The 20,933-nt window shown below is 38.8% G+C and overlaps 1 long non-coding RNA gene across 1 annotated transcript in view; it reads left to right on the top strand.

Annotated features, from left to right (window-relative positions):
* LOC128694733 (uncharacterized) overlaps window positions 1-14,074 on the top strand; it is a 31,480-nt gene extending 17,406 nt beyond the window's left edge. The window contains exons 2-3 of the long non-coding RNA XR_008407892.2: window positions 10,775-10,871; window positions 13,493-14,074. This is a non-coding gene — a long non-coding RNA (uncharacterized lncRNA). The remainder of the gene's footprint in view (window positions 1-10,774; window positions 10,872-13,492) is intronic.
* The last annotated feature ends 6,859 nt before the right edge of the window (window positions 14,075-20,933 follow it).

The raw sequence follows: 20,933 nt of genomic DNA, 5'->3' as shown, positions 1-20,933 counted from the left end.
TTACTTTATTTTCCCTCCTTGCTGATAGATCCACCTTTGAGTCAAGACTCCCTTGTTGACTTTTTGACAGCAACTGATTTACTACTCAAACTTTGATACTTCCTTTAACTCTTCACAGCCCCTTTATATCTCGACCCCTGTTCTCTCCACCCTAATGGTTCCTTCATATAGCAGAGCCCCCTGCCCTGCAGTGCTGTATGACCCTAGTAGGTTTAGCACTTTGTTTTGATTATAATAATTGCTTCCTCAAATTATTTTCCTTTGAAACCAGTCTAATTTCTTTCCATTTTATCAGGTACCCTTGGATTATTAAAATTCTTTGCTGCACATGTTTGTGTTCACTGGTTTATACTTTGGCTGTCTTGCCCATGTACAAGAGGGCCCCTGCTTTACAGCATTTCCACTATGCAACAGTTTTCAGTTACACCCATTCTCCAAATACAGCCTCTCCTCACTTAACGATGGAATTACATTCCTAAGTGAGGAGCATACTGTAATGGTAGTGGGTTTGTGTTGACCATCTTTGATATTGTTTTAATGTCACCTTTGAGTTGGACCTTGCTAGCTTGTGATATTAGGTCAGATACCGTGCTCCTTAAGTGAATGTGACCTGACTAGGTTGGGGGCATTGGCTTAAACCAGTAGGAGACTTGGACCTGCCTTGCATGGGCCAGTAAGCCTGCTGCAGTGTTCCTTCTTATGTTCTTAAATGTTTATACAGTAGTGTTTAGAAACAGAGCTGCAAATGTTCCACTTGACATAACGCTAAACGGATCACCCATCACAAGACTTGGAGGGAAAATTCCTAGGAATCCACCTTGACAGTAGCCTCAAATTCCAGACACACAAATTTCTAAGAAAATCTCTAAGACTTTAGGCATACTATCAAAGATATGGTACTATGTTCCTCAATCAGCTCTCCTTGCACTGTATCATTCATGCATCTACCCTTATCTCACATATGGAATTTGTGTATGGGGATCAACATTAAATCACCTAAGACCACTAATAACTCAGCAAAAGGCTGCAGTCAGATTGAAGACAAATTCCCACTCCCGACAGCATACTCCACCAATATTCAAAAGTCTAAAACTGCTCATCATTAAAAACATCCATACTTACTCATGTGCCTGCTACATATATATACCCTCAAACATAAACCCTCCGCTCCAACTTCTCGCCAAACTTAACAGGACACACCACCACAACACGAGACATGGATCTCTTTTTGATGTACCTCATGTCCATATCTCACTGTGTAAAAACTATGCAAATAAAGGGCTCCAAAATTTGGAATTCATTACCAGTAAATACTAAAGTAACAAGGTCTGAACACCAGTTTAAGTTATTTTTGAAAAGCCACCTACTCACCCCAAACTACTCATTACTTAATACATATTTAAGTTTAGCAAAAACCTCCCAATTATCTAAATCTTAAAACTTCAAATCTAGATGCCCAAAGTTCATACATTATTAATACATTATCAATACTCCAACGGCAGCAGTGGCATCCTACCAGCTCTTCTTCCTCAAAAAACATCGCTCATCAAAACTTGTGATGGCCTAAGTGAAAGTACGACTACATGAACCCACGTAGACCACAAAATGACCCAAGAATACTAAGAATGTAACCCAAATTTTGACAATATTAGAAGATCTAAGGAAGACAGCCCTGCTAACCCAAACACTGCCTCCGCTGCCAGACAACCACTTAACCCAAGCTCCGAGAAAACAAGCCTTCTCCATTGCTACACAGTATCTACTTCAGTGATATTATGAAAGGATATCGCAGAAGAAACAACATCAGTAATAAAAGAATAACAGCAAGGACCCTAGAACTCAACTTGTCTACCCAGCAGGATGCCGGTGTATCATCAACCCCCCTCACCACCGCCACCCAGGGAACAATAACAACAAACATGGCTGACTCTCCCTCCAACTCCACTCCCTTCAAAGGATTCACCCATGATAACTCAGGTATGATTATTCCTGACAATATCAAGGACTACATCGTTGCTCTAGAAAACGAAATCAAAGATATCAAAGCAACACTCGAGCGACGAGAATCCAAGATAACCAACCTCGAGAACAAGATCCAAAACCTTGAAGAGAAGATTGCATCGGGAAGTGTTGACACAGAAAATACACTGAAAGCAGCTATAGCCAGTCACACTGAACAAATAACAACAATAAATATGAAGGTTGAAGAAGCAATCAAGGACTGGAATTAGAACATGCACACTCGACTAAATGAATACCTTGATTTCCAAGACGACAAAACTGAACAAGATAAGTTGTCTGATGCAGTCATAATAAACAGTCCACACATTCCTAGTGACATAACCCAGTGCAGAGAAACTGCTATCAGGATAATACAGAACCACGTACAAGTCATCGTGCAAAACAATGAAATCAAAAACACGTTTGCTAGGAAAACCAGGAAGTAAACACAGTATAATGATCCGACTTCATTCATACGATAAAAGAAAGGACCTAATTAAATCAGCAATTACAATGAAAAATGGAGTGTACATAAATGTGTCTAACAAGAAAACGTCAAAACCTTCTGTTCAGGCTGAGAAAACTTAAACAGGAAAACAAAATACATCAGTGTTTCACGCGAGATGGGAAAATACTAGTAAGGAAAACATCAACAGGACAATATACTATCTCAAATGAACATGATTTCTCTACCTTCCTTAGAAAAGCTGACATTTCTGTAACATTAGATAAGTGCCCTTAATACATATATACGTGTGGTGCATATAGTGTACGTTACTATTATATTGTGCAATATTATTTTTTTATTTTTCATCACTAGCTTATGCCAACTACCTCCAGTACTTTATACTTCTTTCTTACTGCTATTAATTGCTCATAATTTTATGTTACAAGTCAAATCTTACTCCAAATTAATATTATTCATTGTTCTTACCTGTCCATTTAATTTTGTTTACCACTACTTGTTTTTTTTAGTCACTTTTTATTGTGTGTGCAATTAGTGTATATTCCAATTACTTTTTTGCAAGTCCCAAAACTATCTTTTGCTAGCTAGTACCAACTACCTCATATTTTTTTACTTTTTATTGTGCAATAAACTGCTCAGCTTATTTAATATTACAAATCAGATCTTACTCCTAAACCAATATTATTTCATAGTGACTATCTGTCCATTTAACTTTGTTTACCATTACTTAATTTTAGTCACTTATATATTTTCTCCTTTATTTTAGCTTTATATAACTACCCTAGTTCATATATTCACAATTGTTAAAATAATCAAGGTGCTATTCTCAGGTGCTAAAGTGTAATAAGTTCACTATTTTGCCATTATATTCCAAAACTCATTTATTTGATTACCACTTTATTGTTCACCACAACTTATATTAGTCCCCTTTATATTGTTTTCCCTAATTCTAACTTTAAAGAATTACCTTTAAAGTACTACCTACTATCATATTCCCAAGCTCCATTATTTGGTCATCACTTTATTTGTTCACCACAAATTATTTTAGTCCCTTTTATATAGTCTCCTTTATTTTAGCTTTAAAAAAAAAAAAAAAAACTACCTTAGCTCATTATTTTTACATTTGTTAAATAATTCAGGTGCTATTTTTTAGCTTTAGACTATTTACTTTGTTTTATACTTAATTCTAACTATAGATTCACTACAAATCTTATGATTACAAGCATTGATCCTGATACCAACCTCTTATTTAATGACTTAAATGAATCAAATGGTTACTGTAATTACTACACAGCAGAACAATCAAAGGCACTCCTCAGAGCCAACAACAACATAACTGTCTTTAACTACAATATCAGATCTTTAAGCAAGCATTACAATGACCTCATAGCATTACTAAATTCCTTGCATGCCAATATGTCCATTACACTAACTGAAACCTGGCTAAAGCCTGATACTATAGATGTCTATGCCATTCCTGGTTACACAGCCATACACAACTGTAGGCCAGATCAACAAGAGGGTGGCACAGCTATATACTACTCAGACCAACTAGAATGTATCACTAATACTTGCACAAGGGATGAACATGGGGAATATATAATAGGTAAATTCAAATTCAAATACCTACAAAAACCTCTCACATTGATAAACATCTACAGAGTTCCACAGTCAAACATTAGCCAATTTAGTCAAAACCTAGGAAGTATGATAACTGATGCACGCATAAACAAAGATCACTTGCTACTCTCAGGTGACTTCAATATAAATCTCCTGCAAGACCAGGACCCACACGTTACTGAATTCACAAACACAATGAGTAACTGCATGTTGCTACCAACAGTAACAAAACCTACAAGAGTTACAGAGACTAGTGTTTCCCTACTTGACCACATCTGGACCAACACCATATCCCCTTTAAAATCAGGCATAATTACAGATAATACCACAGACCACTACCCTACTCTCCTCATAACAACTCTTGGTAAAATACCCCAAGACACTACTAAAGTCACCTTCAGACTTCACAATGAGGCAGCCATTAATAACTTCACAACAGCAGTAACAAACATTGACTGGCACACTTAGCTAGAAATCTATACAGATATTGACGAATGTATTAATAATTTTCTAAAAGACCCAATACCTCTATAACAAGCACTGCCCTTAAAAAAACTAAGCAGATGACAGCTAAGAGACTGAACAGTCCCTGGCTAACACCCAGCATTCTCAAATCCATAAATACAAAACCCTGATATGAAAAACAGTACAGAATGGGTCACATAACCAGAGACCAAACAAAACGTTACTCGTCAATCCTAACCAGCCTGATAAGAAGGGCAAAAAAATTGTATTATGAGAACAGATTATCCAACTTATGAGGTGATATAAAAAAGACCTGGAAAACCCTATCAGAAATTCTGGGAACAAAAAAGATATCACAAAATAGCGAAATAAAATTAGCAAAATCAGATGAACCCCAACTCCCACCAACAGAAACAGCAAACAGACTCAATGATTTCTTCTCCACTATAGGACAAAACCTTGCCAATAAAATCCCAAGCTCAGATACCCCACCAAATGACTACCTTACTGGCAACTACCCGAACACACTGTTCCTAGCTCCGACTAACCCATACGAAGTCTCCCTTATTATCAACACACTAAAAAACAAGGCAGGAGATTTAAATACCTTACCACCCTTTATATACAAAAAAGTGTCACAAGTACTATCACCAATCATTGCAACACTCTTTAACAAATCCATTGAATCCTCCACCTTCCCTACAGTTCTCAAAATAGCAAGGGTCACCCTGATCCATAAAGGAGGAGACCAAACAGAGTTGAATAACTATAGGCCAATATCCAACTTACACCCTCTCTCAAAAATCTTCGAAAAATTAATTCATAAACGAATCTACTCCTACCTAATCTCCCAAAACATACTCAACCCCTGCCAATTTGGATTCAGGCCTAATAAAAATACTAATGATGCTATTATACACATGCTAGAACATATATACACTGCAATAGAGAAAAAAGAAGTCCCACTGGGGATCTTCATTGACTTACGTAAAGCTTTTGATACAGTTGACCATGACTTGCTCCACATAAAATTGTCACACTATGGTATAAGAGGGCACTCCCTCAACTACCTCAAGTCATACCTCAGCAACAGAAGCCAATATGTGTACGCAAATGGGGCAAACTCTTCCGCACAACCAATTACAGTTGGTGTCCCACAGGGAAGTGTCCTTGGCCCTCTTCTCTTTCTCCTATACATAAATGACCTACCAAATGCTTCGCAATTACTCAAACCCACACTATTTGCAGATGACACTACATACGACTTTTCTCACCCGAGCCCAGTCACGCTAGCCAATACTGTAAATACCGAATTACAGAAAATATCTACCTGGATGAGGACTAACAAACTTACACTAAACGTTGACAAAACCTACTTCATTCAGTTTGGTAACAGAGCTACAGATGTCCCTCTTAACATAATGATAAACGGATCACCTATCACAAAGCTAACAGAGGGAAAATTCTTAGGAATCCACCTTGATAATAGACTCAAATTTCATACACATATACAACAAATTTCTAAGAAAATTTCCAAGACCGTAGGCATACTATCGAAGATACGGTACTATGTTCCACAGTCAACCCTCCTGGCCCTATATCACTCTTATTTACCCCTATCTCATCTATGAAATTTGTGCATGGGGCTCAACAACAATTAACCATCTCAGACCACTAATTACCCAACAAAAGGCTGCAGTCAGAATGATAACAAATTCCCACTACAGGCAGCACACTCCACCAATATTCAAAACACTAAACCTACTCACCATACAAAACATCCATACTTATTACTGCACCTATTACATACATAGAACACTTAACTCTGATATTAACCCTTCCCTCAAACATCTCCTTGCCAACCTCAACAGAACACATGACCATAACACAAGGCACAGATCACTCTTTGATGTTCCTCGTGTCCATCTCATGCTATGCAAAAACTCAATGCACATAAAAGGCCCTAAAATCTGGAATTCATTACCTGTAAATATAAAAGAAACACTACCTGTTTATAAATTCAAGTCTCTTCTCAAAGATCACTTACTCACCCAAAACCAAATAAATACTGAATAACTGAACCTTATAAATTGTATATCTTAAATGTTTCTCACAATTATATCACATAAATGTTGAACCTAAGACCCAATCTAACTTTATTTTTTAAATACACTACCTAACAGAATACTCCATTCGACTGAATGTACAGCAATACATGCAACCATATGACCTGTCTTTGTAATACTCATTTGTGCTTTATTGTTATGTTTACAATAATGTTTTATCACTGATTACATCATTGCTTAGTTAATCTTAAGTTAATTTTAAGCCAGCCCGTAATGCTATGCATACAAGTGGCTTTGGCATGCTGCTCTTACCTGTATTTTTTGTACCTCTGTATGTATGCTCAAATTACTAAATAAATAAATAGTATAAATACCTACCCAAAACAATACTGTCTTAAACCCAAATGTAGCATTCACATACTGTAAACTACCATCAACAACTCGCAATGTTATATTCCCATAACATTTTTCAATATTATTGAAACTATTGTAATTAGAGTAAATTACTGTCTAGTATAAATAAAAAGATGTACAAATTAAATTAGGATCAATTTCTTTAGTATTAAGTATTCTGTAAGCCATTAAATTCTGCCCGTAATACCTAGGCATGATAGTGGTTCTTTGCACTGCAACTCATTATTGTAATTTCATAGTCTGTGTGATCTTGCAAAGAAATAAATTTTTTTACTGTATATTATAATAAACAGAAAAGAGGAAATCAGCTCTAATGTATATTATTTAGGTATGCATACTGGTTAGAGCCTGTCGTAAGTCTGAGACGTCGGTAAATGAATGTCGCTAATTGAGGAGAGGCTGTATTGACTTCGTACAGTAAATATATTCAACCACTCCCTATAAGTTAAGAACAAAAAATATTTTAAGGTAAATGTGTATACTGGATATGCAGTTTTTTTTTTTTTTTTTTTGACCTAGCTCCATTGCTCACTTAATATCGTGATAGTGTAAACATGTTACCAGGCTTTTGTATGCATTTGGAGAGAGAGTAAAAGCAGTTTCACTTTACAGCAGCCCAGAACCTAACCTGCTGTATAAGCTGGACCTTCCTGTACACCTTGCCACATCCTCTGCATGGGATACCACGTTTGCACTAATTTCCTTCATTCTGGCTGTTTTTTTGAGCCCAGTGAAGATGGAAAATCAGTGCAGTTCTCATCCTGATACTCTTCATATCACTTTTGTCATTGCCTCTATCACTTACTTTTGTGTGTGTGTGTGTGTGTGTGTGTGTGTGTGTGTGTGTGTGTGCGTGCGTGCGCGTGTGTGTGCGTGCGTGCGCGTGCGTATATATCTGTACGCTTGTGTGCATATGTCTGTGCGCGCTTGTGTGGGTGTATGACCCACTTAATGGAATGGGGACTAGGGTACAATGACTGGCAAAGGGACGGGTACAGTGACTGGCAAGGGGGACTGGGGAACAATGACTGGCAAGGGGACTAGAGTAAAATGTCTGGCAAACGGACTGGTACAAACTGGCAAGGGAACTCGTGGATATGTCTGTGCGTGCGCCCTCGTGTGTGTATGTGCGCGAGCTAGTGTGGGTGAATGACCCACTTAATATTACAATTGTGACCAGGTGTGGACGTATCAGTGGTTCATTACTTTGTAATTTGTTCATGACTGTAACCATGTACTGTACATGTATAGGAGTGAGGCTGATTCATTACCTTTGTAACTTGCCATGATTGTGACCAGATCTACCTGGAGTTCATTACCTTTGTAACTAGTTCAGCTATCATAACTTTGGGGTCCAGTCCCTGGACCCATTATGTACCTTTGTAATCTTTTGAGTACCACCCACAGGATGGGTATGGGGTGCATAATAAAGATATTAAACTACCAAAACTTACTTTTGACACTTGAGTTCATATTTTTACATATCCTTGCAAGTTTTTTTTTCCTTCCATATTGAAATATTAGCCAGGGATAGCCCAGGAAAATGGTAGTACCTAATGATGTACAGCAGACCTTCGATTAGGGTGATAGTTAAGTTCTTGAAAATGCAGTGTTAGACGAATCAGTGTTAAAGGAACTGAACTTGTGAGAAAAATAGGGTTACATTCCTGGGACCCCCCAAAAAACCAAACTTCTTTTTTTTTTTTTCTCTCTCTCTCTCCAAATCTTACAATATTAAAAATAATGCAATTGTTAATTATAGTTACAATGTGTATTTTCTGTTGCTTAACCCCTTCACCGTTGAGACCCCTGCTCACAAACTTGCTGTGTGTCGATGAATTTTCAAAAAAAAAAAAAAAAAAAAAAAAATTATGACATCTTTTCCTGATGGTAATGACGCCAAAAGTAGGAAATTTGATGGAAAACTTGTGGAAGTACAATCTTGCGAAGTTAGCGGTCTCGGCGGCATAATATGCATCAGCAATCTCACCCACTGAACCCTATTTTCAGCCAATTCCATTATTCCAGTCGACCAAACTTGTAGCTGTTTCACTAGAACTCCATTTGTTCTATCGACCGAGTACAAGAAAGAAACCACCCATTAACCAATTACAGCTACACAATAAAATGGTCAGAAATTGGCAATTTGGGCAATTTCACATTCCTGGTGCTAAAATAATTTTCTGTCCATTAGTCATGTTTCCAGGTCCCTCTTGCTTTCCATTTTGGATTTTTATTCACAAAAAAAAAAAATTAGATTTATTGTTATGCAGACTACTACATTATTGTAATAATTGTATAAATAACGTCAACCCATTCGTGACTGCATATTAGATGGGCCAGTTGGACACGTATTGGATGGTGATATCATTTGTGTACTCTTGAACATCGGCAAAAATTGAACATTTCCGCTACTTAGAACTCGATTTCAAAGTACTTTTCATTGTGAAACCAATAAAAATCATCTTTATTTCTGTAATATATCTTTCTATCAAATGAGACCAAGAAAACAAGAATTCAGCCATAAATGCCATACAGAAATACACCTTAAATTTAGCATCTTAAACCAAAAACATGGTAAATTTTTTTCTTCTCATTATGCACTGCTTGCTGCAGGATTTTTTCTATACTGTGCACACTGACCATGCAGACCCATTCTCACGTGTAGGTCTACCAGCTTTCTCCTGTTGGATTTGAAGCTGCTAGAATTTTGGCATAATACTACGGTACCAATACTGGTTTGCAAGCCATAGTAGTACTATGGCACTGACAGTGAAAGGGTTAAGGCTAAAAATGCAACAGATATCATTCTTACCTTAAATTGTGGTTGCTGGTGTTTGTTGATTGTAAAGGAGCGAGTGGAGAGGCATGCCAAGGCCCATCTGGGCCTCGGCATGCCTCAGTAGGTCATTCAAGTCGTTCAGAAAATCAGGTCACACTGTCATTTATCCAGCTTGCAATGCTGAAATTTTTTCCCTACCAAGAAGCAGAACTATATAAATTTAAGTGTAAAATGAAAATATGCTGCAATTTGACAATATGTAGTTTAGTGGAGAAAATGTTTTAAATAAGCAGGTTTTAATCGATGGTCTGTAAATAAGATGAGGAATTATACATGCAACATCTGGGTATTTATTTGCAAACATTTTGCTAACCAGTGGCTTTATCAATAAATACCTAATGATGTATGTGAATGTGGAGCAGGAGGGTTTTTCCTCTCCATCTCCCGCCTGTGCACTAGCTTGCTTTCACCCTGCACTCTTGCCCTCATATTGTGCTTTTTGTCTTATCAATAGACTTTTTATTCTTGCATCTTTATATATTTTTTTTTTTTCTTCAGTCGCACACCCAGGTCACTATTCGAGTTCTTCCTGTTAATTAAGGGATACTCAAATTCTCATATTCCATTACCCATTTTTAGGTGGTCTAAAGACCTCATGTATTCTTATTTGACTGTTTCCACAAACATATTTCCCCCCCCCCCCCCCCCCCAAAAAAAAAAAAAAAAAAAAAAAATCCTGAAATTACTTGTATTGGGTAAACCCTACCTTTTTTTTTTTTTGTAATTTATCTTTATGTACCATAGAATTATCCTATTTTTGTCATTGCTCAGCCAAGGTCCCATTATTTCACTGCTGTAATATGTATACAATATTTTGTGCATGCAGGAAATGTTTTAACTTTTTTTTTTACTATATTAGATATTCTGCTATTTAGGACTGATTGCTACCCATGTTTACAGGCTGTGGAGAGTTGATTGGCTCAGATAGTTTGGCAGCTTGTGCTTGTGGCTCAAGTGGTAGTTACGCCTTCAGCTCACCTGATGGACTTGACCCAACGTGAGTGAAAATGGGCATATTTTCTTACCCCTGTTGACTATTTGCCAACAGTCAGCAGGTACTTGGGTGTTAGCTGACTGTTGTGGATCTCCTGGGGTAATAATCAAATGGCCCTAGTTGAAATAAGCCACACTACTCGCCTATTTGTACTCGCCTATTTGTGGTTGCAGGGGTCGAGTCACAGCTCCTGGCCCCGCCTCTTCGCTGATTGCTACTAGGTCCTCTCTCTCCCTGCCCCATGAGCTCCATCATACCTCGCCTTAAAACTATGTATGTTTCCCGCCTCCACTACGTCACTTTCTAGGCTATTCCATGGCCTGACTACTCTATGACTGAAGAAATACTTCCTAACATCCCTTTGATTCATCTGAGTCTTCAACTTCCAATTGTGACCTCTTGTGTCTGTGTCCCTTCTCTGGAACATCCCGTCTTTGTCCACCTTGTCTATTCCGCGCAGTATTTTATATGTCGTTATCATGTCCTCCAGTGTCGTCAGGCCGATTTTCCTCTGATGGGCTTCCTTTGCTTATCTTGAGTTTCTTAAAATCTACCAGAGACTGTGGTGTTATGTAGCATTTGTGGCAGGATGAGGTAGCTAGCTTACTACCTGTGTGCTAATGGCCAAGATGGTTGTTACAAAGCCTCTTTAGTATAAATGGGATTTTGATACATGAGACTTTGTACTAAGGTTTTTCAGTTGCAAAACACTTCTGTAAGGTGCTGTTGAAGATAAGGGCATACTGATGTACAAGAGATCATTGTGTACACTGTAGATCATAAATGATTAATAAATGTTGGAAGGAGTGCCCTGGGAGTATGAAAAAAGACGTGAAATGAATATTGTGCCTACCTTATTAACCCCTAAATGGTCCAAATGTATATACTATGCGTTCTTACGCATAGCGCCCCAAACATATGTTTTAATATTCCTGCCTCCAAATTTGGCACGATTGGCCTGAGATGCCTGGTCAACATAGAATGGGTCTTAACAATCAGTGTGCACAGTATTAAAAAAATCTAGGATCACTTAGTACCTTGTGGGAGTGCCAGTTAAATTGAGCACCAGCTAGAGCAAACAGTGCGGCAAGCACCAAGGATTCACTGATGTAATGTCATATTAACATTATTCTTTTAAGAGGAAATTGATGTTAACCCCAAGTTTAGGGTCTATTGATCTCTCCCCCACCCTCGTGTATGCTCATCAAACATCAGCTCTTATCAGATGTTATCTTATGTCACTGTCAGGGGTGGACTTTGTTTTTCATGCTTCAAGGGAACTTATTTACATTATTACCTATTATTATTACGTATTCTTCTCCCCCTCATTATTATCATATACTTCCACATATCCAAAACATTGCTGGGACCTATAAATACTTTGTATATATTCCAAGACAATAGTAAATGACCAAGGCAGGTGTAAATGTCCACCTGTCAATGTGTTCGTGACAATTTCAGTACCTAATACTAGTGTCAGAACAAAGATTAGTTAGGAAATGACAAGAACTACTATAAATTGTAATTATCAGAACATAAAAATTATATAAAATATGAAAAAATAGAAAATAAAGTATATCGGCAACACTTCTGTAAGTGGCAGGGCTCCATGTTGCTGTCACATGAGCATCCAGTGCCAACTTCTCTGCCTCATATCTCTAAGTACTGACCCTATTTTTTTTATTCTAAAACTTAAAAAAAAAAAAAAAAAAAAAAAAAAGTGCTCTTTTCTATAACTTATTTTTTTTTTTTCCCCAAAATATTCGGGGCGCTGCGCGAGTGAGCATATATATACGTTTGTACCGTTTAAGGGTTAAAAATTAATAAGCAGTATAGTATAGAGTACAGAATTTTTCAGAGGGGGGAAATCTAGTGAATTACTGGGTATCCTTGATGGGGTACCTCTAAGAGGTGGCATGAATTTCTTTCCCCAAGTTTTAATTTTAAGAAAACTTTGTCTGATATAGTTAAAACTTTCAATGCTGATGTACTGCAACTAGGAAGAAGTCTGTGAAACTGTTGGTGAATGCAGGTCCCCTCTGGTAAATTTTACATTCCCAGCTTTTCTTTGTATATGGTAACTTGAGAGAGCTTCTACTGATTTCAACAATTTGAGTCCTATTTTAAGTCAAGTTTCATTTCTTAATTCAACCAAATTATTAGCAATTTCACTGGTATGCCTTCTGTCAAATGGGCACAAGAAACTGGCCATTTAGCTATCAAAACTATGCTCTAAAGTGCAGTGTGGTAATTTGACCAATTTTATAAAATTCAAAAAAAAAAAAAAAAAAAAAAAAAAAAATTAAAAAGAAAAAATGAGTAGACATTTCAGGCATGAAAATGTTTATTTATTAATCATGTCCCCAGGCCTCTCCTATATTACACTTGCCTGCCATTTTGAATTAATTACAAAAACTGATGATAAAACTTTAAATAATTTATGATTTATGGCATCCCAGTAATTGAATAAGACATTAAAAACCCATGAAACAGACATGGGGTGTAGGGGGGGGGGGCCTTACCTGTCCTCAGAAAAATAGAAATAATCAAATATTTCTGCTAATTTGAACCTTGTTTCAAGCTGCTTCCAACCCTGAAACTAACCAAAATTATTTTTTTTTCAGTAGTTTACTATCTTCTATCAAATGATACCAAGAAACAGCCAATAAAGCAAAAATCCTCAACAATACTTCCCCCCAAAATTCTCTAGAATATTGTAAAGAATTTGAAAAAAGGATAAAACTGAAAAGAAAATTGATACTGAAATTTTGCATTAAGCTTCATGAGGTTAACAAACCTTTAGGTATCTTGTATACTTTTATTCCAGAGCCTGTCAAATACTCATGAACATTATTCTTTTCTCCCTCCCAAGGTTTTCATTTATTACTTAACTAGTGTCCCATTCCCAATTCTGATTTCCATATACGTACGTAATACTTTAATTGCTCCTTAAATGAATGGCTTCAGTATTATAATGGCTGATGCATCTTGTGGGGAAAGGATGAAGCATTTTGGGTTTATGCTATGTAAGGGCAAATGTTTTAGTAAAAGTTAAATTTATAATTGTTGGATTTTGTGCAACAATTGGAGAATGCTTTTCAAACTTTGTACTATGTTTTCTGCCTCAAAGGAGTCTTTGCATTGCATTTAGGTTGTGTATGTTTGAATTTGCAAGCATTTTTTTTTTAATAAAGTGGGTTCTGTTTTCTTTAAGTATTCATTTTTGTTCATGATGGTTTTAAATTTTGAGTTTTCATTGTATTGCCAAGAGTTAAGCAGTGATCAGATTCAAAGAGCTTTACTAATCTCTCGCTTCCTTGACAGTTTGTACTTTTATTAATTTTAAAGCCTCCTCTAGAGGTTCCTTGTGCTAGTGATGGGTTCTTGATCTAAGGAACTGGATTATTGCTCCAATTCATTGAATCAAACCTGAATGCCTTCCATTTCCCCAGGCACTTTGACCCCAATGGGTTTAGTGCTCTCCCATGAATAACTAATTTTAAGGAGTAAGAAAGGTGTGCTTTTAATCTACCTTTTTCTTATATGGAACATAATTACCTCAAATTTCCTGAGTGCTGTATGACCCATATGGGTTTAGCACCCTTGATATTGTATGTTATGTGCCATCACTGAGCAATGATACTCATCACAAATCCTCGTGTACTGTTTAAACATAGGTTCGTGTGACTTCTGCAATTATACTAGTACAATGGAATGTCTACCAAGAGTTTAATCCGTTCCATGACCTTGCTTGCATCTAGATTTGCTCATTTTAAGTCCATTTCTCTCGTTTAATCCTTTGACTGTCGAGGTCGTATGTATACGTCTTACCGTGTTTGACGTATATACTAAGCAACACAGACCCCAACGTATGCCTAGAACAGATTAACTTGGTGGCACTCGATGTATGCACAAGGCTTATTCCTCTAAGAAAAAGGAGTAGTAGATGTAAAATTAGCACGATTGAAGAATTGCGGCACATTTAGCACTTCGTAAAATTAATTTAACACGGTTCAATTTGTGGGAGGGGAAAAAATTTTGAGCCTGTTACCCTCGGGATTGGTTGTGGGCTACACCATTGAGTCAATGGGGGAGGTCTACTGCCACCCTGAGCCACCCACACCCACCCTCCCAGCCGTCAGTTTGGTTCATAAGCGTGTAGGACAATCATCTGGGAGCTCGCCGTGTTTTAAGATACTTATTTTAATTGCCATATCTTAAATCTGCCAAGCAATCATGGCACCTAGTAGGCATAAGAGTGTTGCTGAAAGCAAGAAAAGGTTGAAGCGTGTAAGTCTAGGAATTGCGAAGAAAATCAAGATACATGTGGACCCTCACATACCGTTGGCATCACATAACGTTAAATCCGCATACCGATACATTTTATCGCTAAAATTTTGCCTCGCATAGCGCTAAAAAACTCGCTCAACACTATTCGTCTGAGACGCGTCCACGTGCCGCCTGAGCCAGCCTCACTTGTTCAGTGGGTGGCAGTGTTTACGAGCCAGCCTCGGCGGTCACATCCAAGCATACAATCAGAACATTTCATATTATCACAGCGTTTTTAGTGATTTCACCTGCAAAATAAGTGACCATGGGCCCCAAGAAAGCTTCTAGTGCCAACCCTGTGGTAAAAAGGGTGAGAAATACTATCGTACCACAGTCAGCTGCTGCTGCACTACGGTCAGCTGTTGCTGGACCAGTCAGCTGTTGCTGCACTATGATCAGCTGTTGCTGCACCACGGTCAGCTGTTGCTGGTTCAGTCAGCTGCTGCTACACCACGGTCAGCTGCTGTTGCACCACCATCAGCTGTTTATGAACATGACTCGTCCCAAACCTGTCCGTCCAGCCTGAGCGCCTCAGCTGCCTTGCCGTCATTGTTTACAAGCCAGGGTGGCCGGTTGCATGCATACATTTGATACATTTTGTATTATTCCATTGTTTATAGTGCTTGTAACTGCTAAATAAGCCACCATGGGCCCAAAGAAAGCTTCTAGTGCCAACCCTGTGGTAAAATGGGTGATAAATACTATCGTACCACAGTCAGCTGCTGCTGCACCACGGTCAGCTGTTGCCGGACTAGTCAGCTGTTGCTGCACCACCATCAGCTGTATTACTCGAAGATGTGGAGTGTGTGTTGTTGGTATGGCTTAACATGAAACATTACCGAGAAACGATTAACCCTGGAGGGTTAGCCACCCAGGATAACCCAAGAAAGTCGGTGCATCATCAAGGACTGTCTAACTTATTTCCATTGGGGTCCTTAATCTTATCCCCCAGGATGCGACCCACAACAGTTAACTAACACCCAGGTGAACAGGAAAAAATGCCTGGAACTAGTGCTCATGTTGGTGAGGTTAGTGGGGAGGATGTGGAAGAGTTGAAGGAGGACAATGAAGAACTAACCGCTGATGAGCTGCTAGATCATCTTCAACAGCAAGAGGCCACACCTGAGGAAACTGCTCCGGAGGAGGGGAGGGAGAAATTGAAGAAGTTGCCTACTTCAAAGATTAAGGAAATGTGTGCAATGTGCAAACCTTTTTTGATGAAAATCACCCTGACACAGCTATTGCAAGCCGTGCTGGTGACTATTACACTGACAATGTTGTGAAACACTTTAGGAAAGTCATAAAGGAACGAGAGGTACAGGCCTCTATGGACAGATATGTTGTGCGACAGAAGTCCAGTGACTCAAGCTGGTCCTAGTGGCATTAAAAGAAGAAGGGAAGTAACCCTAGAAAAGGACTTGACACCTCAAGTCCTAATGGAAGGGGATTCCCCTTCTAGACACTAAGACCATCCACACACTCCCCTCCTCCCATCCCATCAATCATCACCAGATCTTCAATAAAGGTAAGTGTCATGTAACTGTGCATGTCTTCAGTTTGTGTGTATTAAAATTAATATTTCATGTGGTAAAAAAATTTTTTTTTTTCATACTTTTGGGTGTCTTGCACGGATTAATTTGATTTCCATTATTTCTTATGGGGAAAATTAATTCGCATAACGATAATTTCGCATAACATTGAGCTCTCAGGAACGGATTAATAGCGTTATGCGAGGGTCCACTGTATTAGATAAACTTAAGAGTGGCTCGTGTGGTGGATATAGTGAGGGCCAATGGCCTTAATGAAGCATCAGTTCGTACAATTAAAGAACAAGGTGAATGTACAAGCTTGTGTAATGAATAACCCAAGATGTCATCTCATGAAAAGAATGACACGTACATCACAACAAGTAAAACAGAAAATTGTTGCTTGAGTGGATCGAACAAAAGACAAAGGTGCACCACTTAATTTCAACCTAATCAGGGAAAAGGCATTAGTTTAAAGCAGTGTGTGATAAGGAAGGCCTGAAAATGAGTGTTTAGCACAGGATGGTTCCAAAACTAAGTTGCATAAGAAGTTACATCATAAGTTTTCTGGTGAAAGTGCTTCAGCTGAACATACACCAGCAAGTAATTTGCTTGCGAGTCAGGTTCAGGACTTTTCACTGAAGAGGACCCTGACAAATCTAGAAGCAGTGCTTTGAAACGGAGTCTAGACCAGCTGATGATGCCTTACTGTCAGTTGTATAATGTACAGCAGGGTAAAAGATCCCAGAGATCTATTACAGAATTTATGCACACTCCAATACAACTATCGACTTCAGCACCAGAGCCTCGACCACCCACTCGCCCCAGTAGGGTCACACCATGCATATCCACTCTTCACAATCATCCACAAACACCATTACCCACAATTTAAGGTCAGAAATACTATTATTTCTATTGTATTTGTAGTCTTAAGAAGTAATATATCACAACAATGAACTAAATTACACAGTTTCATTTTTGCAAGATATGTTGGTCTAAAAATAAAGTTGTTTGGCTTTTCCGGGGCTCCCGGGAACGTAACCCTATTTTTCCCATAAGTTCTTCAGTTCATCTAACGACTTTACCTAGCACGGCGTTTCCAGGAATGTAACTACCATGTTAAATGACGGCCTACTGTATACGGTAGAATGAATAAAATACATGTCATTACGTATGTGGCTAGTGGTGGTGACAGCGGCCATTGTTGTTGGAGTTTATAGGGCCACTAGTGGCCATTCCTGCTCCTGACTAGAAGCAGGAATGGCCAGTGGTGGCCCTATAGCGACAAAAATGGTTGTCACACACTCTTGCTACTTCAGTGGCACAAGAGCTCTTGACATACCTCCCCCCCCCCTCAAGGGAGGTTCCTTGATGCTGGTGAAGGGCTCTTGATCTAAGGAATTGGATCTGTGCTCCAGTTCCCTGAATTAAGCCTGAATACCTTCCATCCTCCCCCCACAGGTTTAGCGCTTTCCTATGATTATAATCTTGACATGCCTTTTGTGGTACATAACTTCTGGTGATACCTCAGTAAAATGAAACCATGATCTCAGTATGTGCCATTCTGCTATAATTTTAGTGACAATTTCCCTCTGACCTTTTGTCAACAGCTTTATTACACCAACTTTTGATATATCAACCCCCCCCCCCCCCCCCCTTTAGCACTCTCCTCTACCTTTACTGACTCTGCCTTTTTGCCTATCCCCTCACTGTTGCTAGTCTCTGATCTTTAGAAAATCCTACCCTGCAGCACTGTATGACCCTTGTTGGTTTAGTGCTTAGTTTTGATGTGTGTACCCTTGTTGCTTCTGATAATTAGGGCAAGACCTCGTGATGCACTGTATCTGATGCTACTTCATAACATGACTAAAACAGCAAGAGCTCTTTACATTTATAAAGTTGACTAGTAGGATCCCAAAACATTAAATTATTCTCGTGACACAAAGTTAACTCGAAAGCTTTGTATCTGATCACTGTACATGTACCTATATTCCAGTGTTGCTTTCATGGGACATTAGATAACTTGCCAGTGTTACTTTTGTGACAGAGTAGTAAGAGAGCCAAGGACATTCATTAAAACTTTAGTTTCACGACTCGAAATAATAAGACATCAGTTCAGCGCTGTACAACCCTAGGGGTTTTTTTTTTTTTTTGGTTTTGACGAGCTGATTTTAGTGACTGACAAAAGTAATGCGACATTATTTTCATGGAATGAGCAGATACAATTGGTATCTGAGCCCTGCATTTTTGACACGAGATCATACACTATTCAAATGCTACTTTTGTGCTACCAAAGCATTCAAATTTTACTTGTGACGAGTAGCACAGAATTTTTAAGTCCAAGTTTCGTACTTCTGTCATGACATGACAGTAGTACGAAATCACCTGCTCTCCAGTATCTTCAGGGTTTCTTCTTTTCTGCTGTACACAAGTATTTACCACTGTTCTTTTATTACCTAGGGTGGGTGCTACTTTTGTGGTAGGCTAAATGTTGCTCATCATGTCACGTAGTAACACTTTCATCTTTGCTGGGTGTGACTTCTGCTACTCCCATGCAAGACCAAATTATACTTTTGTGACATGAAAGCAACCTGTGTATCTTCTGCTGCTGTGGGAAGGGAAGGAGGACTGCTACTTTTGTATCAGGACAAGTTTTTTGTGTTGCAAAAGTAATGCAAATTCATCTGTGATGGGGGTTTGTCAATTTTAAGACCCAGTGCTACTTTCATGTCGTTTAAGTAGCATGCATCCATGTTTATTTCGCCTATGATTTTTGTTACTGTCATATCACGAAAGTGCACATCTGTGCTCTCTGCTGCCTTTTCTCCTGTAGTGGGTTTTCTAGCTACTTTCGTGGTTGCCCCCCCACCACCACCAGTGCTACTTTCATGACAGACCAAGTGCTACTTTTGCTACACAAAAATAGCAAACGTCAATGCCCCTCTTGTAACTTTTGTTGGCAAATGCTACTTTTGTGACACCAGCCATGTTCGTGTTACTTTCGTGTCACAAAAGTAGCATTTGCCAACAAAAATTACATGAGAGGCATTGACGTGCTATTTTCGTGTCGTAAAAGTAGCAAGCAAAAAATATACATGTGGATGTGCATTTCATGTCATGAAAGTAGCAGTTGGGCTGTCATTTGAGACATGGACGAGTGCTACTTTTGACGTGAAAGTAGCACCCATCCAGGTCTTGTCACTTTTTTGTTACCAAATGTTACTTTCGTGACACAAAAGTAGCATGCACCCATACCCCACGCAATTTCTGCTTGTCACAAAAAATTGACATGGATGTGTGCTACTTCCGTGACACGAAAGTAGCACCCCTCCAGGTCTCAATTTTTGCTACTTTCGTGTCACGAAAGTAGCACTCATTCATGTCGTTTTTGACATGCCAGATGCTACTTCCGTGACACGAAAGTAGCACCCCTCCAGGTCTCAATTTTTGCTACTTTCGTGTCACGAAAGTAGCATCTGGCATGTCACAAAAAATGACATGGATGAGTGCTACTTTCGTGACACGAAAGTAGCAAAAATTGAGACCTGGATGGATGTTACTTTCGTGACATGGATGAGCGCTACTTTCGTGACACGAAAGTAGCACCCCTCCAGGTCTCAATTTTTGCTACTTTCGTGTCACGAAAGTAGCACTCATTCATGTCATTTTTTGACATGCCAGATGCTACTTTCGTGTCACGATAGTAGCAAAAATTGAGACCTGGAGGGGTGCTACTTTCGTGACACGAAAGTAGCATCTGGCATGTCAAAAAACGACATGAATGAGTGCTACTTTCGTGACACGAAAGTAGCAAAAATTGAGACCTGGAGGGGTGCTACTTTCGTGTCACGAAAGCAGCACCCCTCCAGGTCTGTTTTTTTCCAGATGCCTCTTTCGTGTCACGAAAGTAGCACTCATCCATGTCATTTTTTTGTGACATGCCAGATGCTACTTTCGTGTCACGAAAGTAGCATCCATCCAGGTCTCAATTTTTTACCAAATGCTACTTTCGTGACACGAAAGTAGCACCCCTCCAGGTCTGTTTTTTTCCAGATGCCTCTTTCGTGTCACGAAAGTAGCACTCATCCATGTCATTTTTTTGTGACATGCCAGATGCTACTTTCGTGTCACGAAAGTAGCATCCATCCAGGTCTCAATTTTTTTACCAAATGCTACTTTCGTGACACGAAAGTAGCACGCATACACGCCA

The sequence above is a fragment of the Cherax quadricarinatus genome, chromosome 51 (assembly GCF_038502225.1).
Source record: "Cherax quadricarinatus isolate ZL_2023a chromosome 51, ASM3850222v1, whole genome shotgun sequence".
NCBI lineage: Eukaryota > Metazoa > Arthropoda > Malacostraca > Decapoda > Parastacidae > Cherax > Cherax quadricarinatus.
This window is presented reverse-complemented; position numbering and strand designations above follow the sequence as displayed.